Raw genomic sequence first — 11,622 nt, 5'->3', positions numbered from 1 at the left:
CTGAGAGTGAGAAGGGCTCACTTAGCATCAGCCGCAGTCAGCATGAGGTGCTGGTAGATCAGTCCCCAGGCTGAGGGGGCTCCTGTGTGGCCAGCTCCCCTGCCTGTGATTTGGGGCTGTTGGTTCTATGGGCCAGCTGCCCTGGGCTCGACACCCTAGATTTTCCCTCCTCCCAGAGCCAGGCCCACTACACAGTGCTCCAGAAGAGTGATGCAGGGGGCCTGCTGCCAGGCCTGCAGCTGCAGAGCTGACCCAGCTGATAACCGTGGGGCAGGAAAGGGCAAAACACTGGTGGGCCCGAAGCAGCAATGTGCAATAGAAATGAAGCATGAGGCACAGAGGTAATTCTAGTAGCCACATTTTTAACAAGTAAAAAGGAACAGGTAAAATGAATTTTAATATATTTTAGTTAATCCATTATATCCAAAATATGATCACTTGAACCTGTAATCAATATAAAATAATCACTAATGAGCCAATGTACAAGAATCCAAGGGGAGGCCAGGAGTGTCCACTCCCCCGCCACTTCGTTCCTGCACGTATTGATTTAGCATTCATGGTGCATCAGTTGCTGGGCCCTGAGGACACTGGGATGACCAAATGCCCTATGCAGAGATCAGGCCAGTGGGGGAGAAAGACTTTAATCCCATAGTCCCAAAGCCAGGTGCAGTTACACACAGACTGTGTGGCAGAGGGGAGGGACTCTTCCTCTGCCCGCCCTGAACTCCCTTGTTCTGATGAAACTCCTGCAAGGTAGGTAGGATCTGGGGCGCCATCTGCTGCCCAGCCTTGATGCCTGACTATACCTGTTTTTGTTTTTTCTTTTTCTCCACAATTTAAAAAAAGAATCCTATATGGGGGCGGGGGCGGGGGGGGGGGCACCTGCTACATTTAATAATGTGCAACTGCTTTTTTGTAACAACAAACACGATGTTAAGGAAGTGAAGGTGAAGGTGAAGTCGCTCAGTCGTGTCCGACTCTTTGCGACACCATGCTCCTCAGTCCATGGAATTTTCCAGGCAAGGGTACTAGAGTGGGTTGCCATTTCCGTCTCCAGAGGATCTTCCCAACCCAGGGATCGAACCCGGGTCTCCCGCACTGCAGGCAGACGCTTTACCATCTGAGCCACCAGGGAAGCCCATGTTAAGGAAAAAGAAACCATTCTAAAACATTAAAAAAGTGGGTTCCCCGGTGGTCTAGTGATTAGGACTTGGCGCTCGCGCTGTTGGGGTCGCATTCCCTGGTTGCAGAACTAAGATCTCACAAGCCGAACAGCATGGCAAAAATTCCTTTCCTAGAGTATCCATGACTCCCCTGGGTCCCCCAACTCAAACTCAAGGAGGCTTCTTTTTATTATTGTTAACCCCATCCCCATAGTGATTTTTGTACAACGCCTTAGGAAAGTATGTCTAACTCAGGATCAGGAAACTGAGGTTCTAGTCTTCCGTTGTTGACTTCATGTACCTCAGTTTTTCCATCTGTCAAATAGAAGACGTTGGGGATACCGATTTCTTTAGGTCCTGGTGGGAAAGCCCATGGTCGGAGGATGTGGTCAGTGAGGGTGAGGTGAGAGCCTGACAGGGCCCTCCCTTTTACCTTAAGGCCAACTGGGTAGGTGGGACTGACTGGGGCTACCGAGAGCCTCCAGGCTGGACTTGGGCAGAGCCAGAGCAGGAAGCAGCTTAGGGTCATCACATTGTCAGAATGCCACGGTGGCCACAGATTCATGTCACCAGGAGAGGGGTCATTAGGAGCAAAGCAGTAGCCATGGGTGTGAACATGGAAGTGAAGCACCAGATCCAGCCCCGATGGTGACAGGGCAAAGTGCTGAGCAGGACCTGTGGGCAATGGAAGGAAGGTACATTATCTGTCCTGCGGGCTTGGAAGTGGGGCCCACGCCTCTCTGGGAGGGCTGGGGGTGTGGGGCGGGCTTTGTGACTTGGGTAACAGCAGTTGTAGGGTGGCTTGCCCAGGTCTAGGGGTTTGTGTTCAGTGGGCAATCCGCCTTATTCCACCCCCATCTTTGGTTTCCGTTAGCTATTCGTGGCCATTCAAGTCCAGAAAATTCCTCCAGGAATGCACCACACATGAGGAGGTGACTAGAAATGGATTCGTGTGGGCCTTGGGGTAAAGGAGAATTAAGGACTGTGTTTGGCCCTTTCTGGGCCTCAGTTTCCTTATCTGTTAAGTGAGGATGAGAGTTCCTGCTGCGCGCCCCCCACGCATGGTGGCTGAGAGTGGATCAAAGCGGGCCTAGGTGTGCGGTGATTAGAATGAGGAACCACTGTGAGAGGAGGGGGACGGAGGTCAAGGCAGAGGGCGCCCTGACCCCAGCAGACTGACTAGAGAGGCCAGGCGCCCAGAGGGATTTGTTCGCTTTAGCTCCGTTGTTCTCACCGGCCGCCCCATGCCCAACCGGGGCACCTGTGTTCTGGGGGCAGGGCAGAGGAAGGTCACGTGATGGCTGGGTAGGGGGGCCGGCCGAGGGCGGGTTGGAAGCACCTGGCGGTCATCCGGGACACCGCTCACGTGACATCTGAGCCAATCAGCTGCCTGTGCCTGAAACACACCCACCTTCCCAGCATTCTGGGTTCCTCCGCGGCCATTCTAAAACGGTATAACCCAGGAGGCGGCAGGTGGCTGAATTCTCCTGCTCCCAACCCCCTCACCCAACCCCGTGTTGCAGAGAAGGAACGTTGCCTTGCTAGGGACTGAATGTCGGGATTAACATGAAACTCAGGAGAGCAGCAGGGTTTGTAGGAAAAGCCGAAAAGGAAGAGTGACTCAGCAAAATAAACCGTCACCTGTGGATATTCTGAGCTGCTATTTTGGGATCCTGGGTGACTGCCTGGCTATGGTGACAGGTGCTTGGTATACAAAACCTTGTTTCCCACATGCCCGCCGTAATTATTTATGTTCCTCAGCTTACGGAAGGAGCTGCCGTGGGCGGTCCCCGATAGCTGCGTCGTCCACTGTTAGACTCCTAAATGCATTTTTGGCAAAGGGAAGAGTGTGCCCTGAAGGGCCATCAAGAACCAGAGGGGATGCTCAAGTCTGAGGGACCCCTCTGCCCTCCAGGAGCACTTCCCTTCTGGTCAGGAAGGGGTACGGGACCAGTACCGACCAGCGTTATCAATCCTGGTTCCTGCTCAGGCCTCAGCCAAGGAGCCTCATCTGGGTGATACCTCAGGGTTTAGGTGGTTGTGGGGGCATGAAAGCTCGTCTTGCCTACCACCTTCTCTAGGACAGCCTCTGAATTCTAGTGACTGAGAACCTGTCATTTTGTAAGCAACCCATTGCTAAGCCATCCATATTAAGTTTAAAACGTCTTAAATTCAACTGTAACTGTTGCCTTGAAACGTGATGTTTCTATTCACAGGCTGTTCTGAGCCCTGGAGCCACAGAGATCAAGTCCGGTCCAGTGTTCACTGGACAGTCCTTGGGCTGTGTGAGGAGTTAGGATGCCTTGCCCACCTGACTTTTCAACTTCAGGACTTTACTAGGGGATTTGAAGTCATGGTATTCTCCTCAGCTACTTCTGTTATGCCCCTCCTGCTTGATGGATGGAACCATCAGATCCCCACACTGTGCAGGCAAAGCCAGTCCCCAGGTAAGAGGTTCGTGGAGAAAGGGGGATCAGAGAGGGACAGTTGGGGGTCTCAGCTCCTGGCTCCCAGCAGTACCCTCAGGGAGCCCCAACCCTCCACCCCCTTAGCCTGATGTCTTTTATTGAATAGGTTGGCAATACTGGCTGTGTCAACAGTTCCAGCTTGTTTTTTTTTTAACTTTTAATTTTATATTGAATTATAGCCAGTTAACAGTGTTGTGATAGTTACAGGTGGACAGCAAAGGGACCCAGCCATAGGTATGCATGTATCCATTCTCCCCCAAACACCCCTCGCATCCAGGCTGCCATATAACATTCAGCAGAGTTCCCTGTGCAACATCCACCCTGTGTAATTTTTAATTTGACCCCAAACCTGTGTCTTCCTTGTTGTCACTAGCACACATTCTGCTGTGCATGCTCAGTGTGGCATTTTGGGGACACATGTCTGTACAGGTGTTCCCAGCTTCAAATAGCCTATTGCTGATCTCATGGCCCCATGAGCAGGCTCTCCTGGTGGATTGCTGGCTCCTGCCTTGGGTTGAAAAATGTGATCATATATCATAAACCGTTGGATTTGGAATCAGTGTTAGAAGTAGCCTACTTTGACAGGTGAAAAACGGGCTGAAAGATGGGAAAGGGCAGCCCTGCTCTCCTGCCTTCTCAGTTTAGGCCTCACGTTCTTGTCTTTTCCTCCACTGACATCTGTCTAATACGCTGCCCACACAGCACCTCTTCAGGCTCTGAGCTCTACCAGCCCGAAATCACGGCATGCCGTTTTCTGCTGTGCCTTTGTCTTCGCTGTTCTGTCTGCTTACACTCGCCTTGCTCACCCCTTCTTTACTAAACAGTATATATGCCTTCAAGATTCAGCTCTGGTGCCCCGTTTTTAGAAACCTCAGTGTTTGAGGGCCTTTCCCTTTTGCCTTCCATGGTCCCTTGGGCAAATGGCTGCCCATTTTTCATCGTTCCATGTAAGTCCCCAGCAAGGAGGTGTTGAAATGCCAGCTGACTGACTGACTGGCTCGTGGACGGGCAGACAGAAAGTGTGGCCACCTGTCCCAACCTGAACCCAACACCTGCACAGTACTTGCAAAAGACCTGGTGATAACTAATAGTTTTCCACACATAAGGCTTTATGTGTAAAAGAGAGAAAATGAATCCAGTGAGTAGGTGATTAGGTAAAACCCTCCCTTGTATTTTGCCCAGCCCAGCCTTGCACATGGAGCAGTGAGCAAGGCCGCCAACATGTCAAGTAATCAGAAACTGCTTCTCCAAACAGGAAGGCAGAGTGAGGCTTCAAAATCCAAGAGGGGTCCCCCTGCCATCAGACTGCCAGAGGATTGTGGATTCTGAACCTGGTCCCAAATAGAAGCTGATGTGGAGAAAATTTCAGACTGGTCTCAAAATAGCTTTTTCCCCTGCCATCTACTACCCTGAAGTCAGAAAAGAAAGTAGCGTTGCATGGTTTCCTTCAGGAACTGTCAGACTTGTTTCCCCTTGCAGTGGACCCCCTAGTTGCAAATCAGCTCTGGGGCCCAGAACAGGGCTGGAACTCGCCTCTTCTGTGTTTTACTCAAAGAAAGTCTCTTGCCCACTTGGGTCTTGAAAGAGAAGTCCACAGAATGGAGGGAAGTCAGTGTGCTTTTCTCCAGACTGCAGTCGATCTGGTGTGGCTTCCCAGTCACGAGGTGGGTCTAGAGACCTCAAGACAAACCCAAGGACTAGGAGAAAACCCTAAACGGTGCTGTAATGGTAATGTTTATAATCTCTCTAGTTTCTGGGATTTTCCTAATCCCAGATGAAATAAGACTACAACTCCACCGATGAGGTTCACATTCGATTCCTTTTAGCTCAAGAAAGGAGTAAACAAATATCTTCATTTTGACCCCCAAGTGTTCTCTCTCTCTTCACCTGTACCTCACCTCCAATTATTTCTTCCCCTTGTTTACTTTTAACAGCCATGAAACACGACACCTCTGAAGATTTTGACTGGAGGACTGTTACCCATTAACCCAGGTCCTTTCAATATGATCGGGTAAGAAAGCTCTTCAGTTTCTTTTTGCAACGTTACCAGCTTGTTTGTAGTGACACGGAGCCATCACTGAACTCAGTGACTTTAATAAGCATGTTAAATGGTTCACCGTGCTGCCTCCAATCAAAATCCACATTCCAAAGCGAGGCTTCCTTTGTTTACCACATAACAGCCAGAAAATTATTGAGTTTTGGTGTCTAATTTTAAACAAATCAAGTTAAGAGGCTTTGTAAACACAGGCTTTGACCTTTGTCAAATAACTTAATACCCAGCCAAATCCTTATAAGGGCCTGTTTTTGGGACCTTTGTTTTTAATCATCAGGTTTCTAAGTTGTTCTCACCTTTCAGTTAGGAGGATGGTGGCCACCACCCAGAGGGCTTCTTTTGCAGTTTCCTAGTTCCCCTGTTGCCCACGAGGTGCTTTTCACGCTCTTTTGAGGGCTGTGCTGTTGCATTGCTGTGCCTTTAGTACAAATATCGGATAGTTTGTGCTGGGTGCTTTGCTAAGTCGCGTCGGTCATGTCCAACTCTGAGCCTCTATGGACTGTAGCTCCCCCAGACTGCTCTGTTCATGGGACTCTCCAGGCAGAAATACTGGAGTGGGTTGCCATGCCGTTCTCCAGGGGATCCTCCCGACCCAGGGATTGAACCCGTGTCCCTTACATCTCCTGTATTGGCAGGTGGGTTCTTTACCACTCACACCACCTGGGAAGCCCATCAGATAGTCTGGTGGGATATTATGTAACTAAATTCAAGAAAATGAGGTAAATAAACTGGATTTTTTTCCATTTTAAAAGCTTGTTTTTAATTGAAGGATAATTGCTTTTACAGTGTTGTGTTGGTTTCTGCCATACGTCAGCATGAATCAGCCATAGGTACACATATGTCCCTTCCCTCTTAAACCTCCCTCCCGCCTCCCCGCCTCATCCGACCCCTCTAGGCTGTCACAGAGCACCAGTTTGCGCTCCCTGCATCATATAGCAAATTCCCATTGACTGTCTTGCTCATGGTGATGTGTGTTTCCAAGTTCCCGTCGCACGTTGCAGTTTGTCCCCGCTCTTCCTCCCACTGGGTCCACGAGTCTGTTCTGTGTCTCCATCTCCATTGCTGCTCTGCAGTAGGCTTCAGTACCGTCTATTCCCATGTGTGTGCGTTAATATACAATATTTGTTTTTCTGACTTATTTCATTCTGTATAATAGGCTCTTGGTTCACTACCTCATTAGAACTGACTTGAATGTTTTCTTTTTTACGACTGAGTTGAGTATATTCCATTGTATATATGTACCACAACTTCTTTATCCATTCATCTGTTGATGGACATCTGTTAATAGGTTGCTTCCACATTCTAGCTCTTAAAAGTAGTGCTGCAATGAACACTGGGGTACATATTTCAGTTATGGTTTTGTCAGGGTGTGTGCTCAGTAGTGGGATTGTTGGGTCATATAGTGGTTTTATTCTTGGTTTTTTAAGGAATCTCCATACTGTTCTCCATAGTGGCTGTGTCAGTTTACATTCCCACCAACAGTACAAGAGAGTTCCCTTTTCTCCATACGCTCTCCACCATTTATTGTTTGTAGACTTTTTGATGATGGTCATTTTGATGAATGTGAGGTGACACCTCATTGTAGTTTTGATCTGCATTTTTAAAATAATGAGTGATGTTGAGTATCTTTTCATGTTTATTAGCCATCTGTATGTCTTATTTGGAGAAATGTCTGAATAAACTGGATTTTATTTTCTTAGCATTTATGCCTTCAGTACATTCACTGTCTACTTTGTTAGTTTCAGTTCAACAAATAGTTTGAGTGCATGCTAAATCTCTATTTGATGGACTCAATGGTAATTGGACTTCCCTGGTGGCTCAGATGTTAAGGCGTCTGCCTACAATGCAGGAGACCCAGGTTCAATCCCTGGGTTGGGAAGATCTCTTGGAGAAGGAAATGGCAACCCACTGCAGTATTCTTGCCTGGAAAATCCCATGGATGGAGGATCCTGGTAGGCTATACAGTCCATGGGGGTTGCAAAGAGTTGGACACGACTGAGCGACTTCACTTCACTTCAACAGTAATAGAATCATGACTGGCTATGTTAAAAGAGTTAGCACAAAGCCTTATGTTATCCTGCACATTGTTAGTGGAAAGGTTAAAGGAATGGCTATATAAAGTTTTATTTGTTAATATTTATTTATTTGGCTGCATCAGGTCTTAGTTGCGACCTGCAGGATCTTTTGTTGCTGCGCATGGACTGTCTAGCTCTGGTGTGTGGGCTCAGTAGCTGAGGGGCTCGGGCTTAGTTGCTCCGCCACATGTGGGAATCTCAGTTCTCCAGTTGGGGTCAAACCTGCATCCTCTGTGTTGCAAGGTATATTCTTAACCCCTGGACCACCACGGAAGTCCTTAGAAAGGTCTTATAGTTGGATTTAAGTCTCAAAAGTAGCTTGATAATCCTTACCAAAATGATATTTTTTCATTTGCATCACCTGAGTTGAAAAAATTTTGCTACCTGGGCTTTCAGTGATTCTGAATTGTAGCCAAGGTTGAGAACCACCGGCTACAGGTTACAGTGATGTGCGTGCATGCTTAGTTGCTAATTTGTATGTGACTCTTCACCACCTCATGGACTGTAGCCAACCAGGCTCCTCTGTCCATGGGATTTCCCAGGGGAGAATACTGGAGTGGGTTGTGGTTTCCTGCTCCATGGGATCTTCCTGACCCAGGGACTGAACCTGTGTCTCCTCATTGGCCGGCAGGTTCTTAACCACTGAGCCACCAGGGAAGCCCTACATTGATGCAGGATTTCCTAGTAAATGAATTGTCAGGAAAAAAAAAAATTTTTTTTTCTTTACTGATTAGCCAATGATCATTTAGTGTTGTTAGTACTTAGTGGTATATTACTGTTTCTCCTAAATGAAAATCGACACATTCTGGCATCAGAAAAACCCAAGAAACTTGTTGAAGAGTTGTATGCTTGCCTTCCACTCCACCCCAGATTTGCTGAGTTGTATGCCTGCCTTCCACTCCACCCCAGATTTGCTGAATCAGTTTTTGTGGGATTTTTTTTTCTGCAGTGGTTTTTTTTTTTTAAAGTTTCCTCCACCCCTAGGAGATTCTGATGCATACAAGAGCTTGAAAACCTTGATGTAGATAAAACCAACCAACTGCTTATTTTTCACATTTCAACTGAGTCAGCATTGTGTAAGTCCTACTACAGTGTGCTTATAAGCTTTTTCTAGTCTAAGCAAAGTATTCTTTAGTTTCTTGGAATCCTTGCACAGAGGGCACGTTCTATAACCTTAGTAATTTCAAAGTTCAAGAAATTTCTAATAAGCACAATAAAAACTACTAGATGATAAAAACAGGACCTGACACCAGAGTGTTTCAAAGACCAGGTAATTATTTTATTTTTCTATTTCTGACACTCAAAGCATAGGGGGTAAAAAGATAATAGAACATAATCAAAATAACACACAAACACAATTCAAGAACATTTAACCATCTATTATAGCTGTTCTTTGTAAAATACATAAAGGTAAACAGAAACATCTTTATATAAATTAATGCTTAACAATCTGTATACACTGTAAAACAATTGTTAAAATTCACACTAAGATACTAGTGCAAGCAGTGGTGTACAAAAGTGCAAACAAGGTTAGTGATGAAAAACTTATCACCGACTTACCACTTCAACATACTCTGCATCCAGCCAAATGCTAAAGGCCTCACCACAGAAAACACTTTGATCACTTTGAAAGTTACCTGACTACATTCACCCTGAGTGCTCTTGCCTCAGTATGGCAACAGATTATGAGTTCAGGTTAGGAGCAGCACCAGGGAATCCAGAAACCCAGGGGAAGTTGGCCATTCTGACGTGAATCTTTTCCAAAGATAATAATTCTCCATGAAATCACCCAAAAGCCTTTCCCATTTCTGTCTTAAAATCCATTTGGAGTGGGGGTACTCCTGAAACAAAGCTTACTTTGAATAAATTTGCTTCCTCTACTGTGATTAATTTGGATTCTGTTTAAAGGTGTGGTCAAAGCCCAGAATAATCAGAGGTATTAAATATATTATCTATTTAATGTTTTAAATTGTAAAGACAAAAATTAGTTGATTCAAACTGCATCGTCAATAGATGGTCAGTAGTTGGTCAAATCAAGAGAGGTCAATTCCGTTTATACTCAGGGATTTCCAGGTATGAGCTGGAGTATGTGAGGGGGAATGGCTATAGGGTTCAAGAGTAGAAACATGGTTTTAACAGAATCCCAATCACTTTACACAGAGGCACAGCCCCATAGTTTTTAGAATTTGTTCTGTTTTTCTTTTCTGGTTAAAAAGCACTAATGTGCATTTCAAAAGGACAATGATTGGAAAGACCAGAAACATTAATATTGGGCTCTGAGAATTTAGTCCTTAATTTAAAATATGTTGTCTGAACTCTTACTATTTATAACAAAAAAAAATTAATGGTTTATAGAAAACCTCTAATTCCTTATTAATTTTATTCAGAAATTTATATTTGCTAATCTCAATTTTTCATGTTGTGTGGAGATTTTTTTGAAACTTCACCAACTTTTACATATATTTAAAATGATTCAAACAATGTACTCTAAATCAACACACGATATTCTGAGAGACTTTCTTTTATATTAGCTTTGTCAGTGTACTCTGATCAAAATTTATTTGGCAATAGAAGCCTTGCAAACTTCAGTCATGTAAGTGACTAACAAGACTGAAAAGCCACATTGAGTCACATACTAAATACAGGTTTAGAAAATGTAAACCTGTCTGCTGAAGCTCAAATCATCAACTAGAGGTATTCTGTTTTTAATGATGGAACTTGTGAAAATGCTGGATTTTGAATGTGGTTAATCAAATCATTTTGCAGAAGAAACACTTTTATCACAGTTATTACTCTATTTCAGTGATTTACAAGTAGGTTATGTGCTGGAAAGCACTACATGTAGTGTGAGCCAGTTGAAAACTAAAGAAGAGAAACAACATTCTGTGTTTATGCTGTAAACCACAGTAAAGTTGTATATGTACACAGGCACACTAAACCAAAATTTAGATCTATGCAGGCAATATCTGAATTCATACTTCTTTGGCACTCAAGGATACTGGGTTAACCAAGTCAATAGTGAAGCATATTTTTCATATTCTTCAGGGAATATCTGTGCCCAATTTTTAAAAATGCTATTATAATCTCCAATCTAAAAATTCATCAAGGTAAAGTGGAATCCATCAATTTAACCAGTTACAGAAAAGTATAATTAATAGCAGTCATTGAAACAGGTGCGAGGTTAAGAATCTTTTTAAAAATATATAAGCCAGCTGAGGCCATCTGTTTTTAGTTTTGGACTTAAGATTTTCAAACATCTTTTGAACACTTCCTGATGTATATGGAATCCAGTCTTAACTTGGATATAATAGTGTTAATTACATTTTCACACTTTGTAGAGGGAAGAACAAAATTAACTACATTTACCCCCAAAATACTCCACAAATGTACACAGTTGCACAGGCACATACAGAGTATATGTTTTTCCCACGTGCCTTTGCCATTTCTTGGCATTCTCTTAAATTGCTTCTCCTGATGGAAGCAGTGACTGTACATTGTCTGAGGAGCTCTCAGAGCTGGATGATAAGCCCAATGGCTGGCGAACTCTGAGGCCCATCTCCCTGGAGATGGCAGGAAAGTGCAGCTTCATTTCCAGAGGTTCAGACTCTGGAAGACTCTTACATCATTGGGAGAATATCCACAGTTTAGCTGTGGTCCACCAAGTGACTCTGTTCCTTTGATCCCAGTGACAGACCTGGAATGAGAGTTCTGGAACAAGAGAGTTTGTGCCAGAAAGCAAATCCCTCTAGAGAAACCAGTAAGCTTTTTCTTTTAAACGATTTTATAACACAGATAATTAACTTCTCAATCATCACAATAGATACTAGGAAATACTTAGAAAAGCATGTCCCTGTAAATACTGA

At 44.8% G+C, this 11,622-nt stretch overlaps 1 long non-coding RNA gene across 2 annotated transcripts in view; it reads left to right on the top strand.

The window, feature by feature from the left end:
* LOC102176322 overlaps positions 2,626 to 11,622 on the top strand; it is a 35,286-nt gene continuing 26,289 nt past the window's right edge. The window contains exons 1-3 of one of the 2 annotated variants that reach the window (XR_310154.3): positions 2,626 to 2,864; positions 3,380 to 3,610; positions 5,566 to 5,642. This is a non-coding gene — a long non-coding RNA (uncharacterized LOC102176322). Of the gene's footprint in view, positions 2,865 to 2,945; positions 3,285 to 3,379; positions 3,611 to 5,565; positions 5,643 to 11,622 lie in introns of those variants that run through there. The other variant, XR_001295911.2, reaches the window with a different exon arrangement.

The sequence above is a fragment of the Capra hircus genome, chromosome 7 (genome assembly GCF_001704415.2).
Source record: "Capra hircus breed San Clemente chromosome 7, ASM170441v1, whole genome shotgun sequence".
NCBI classification, from domain to species: Eukaryota; Metazoa; Chordata; class Mammalia; order Artiodactyla; family Bovidae; genus Capra; species Capra hircus.
Note: the sequence above shows the minus strand (reverse complement) of the source record. Positions and strands in the feature narration are given on the sequence as shown.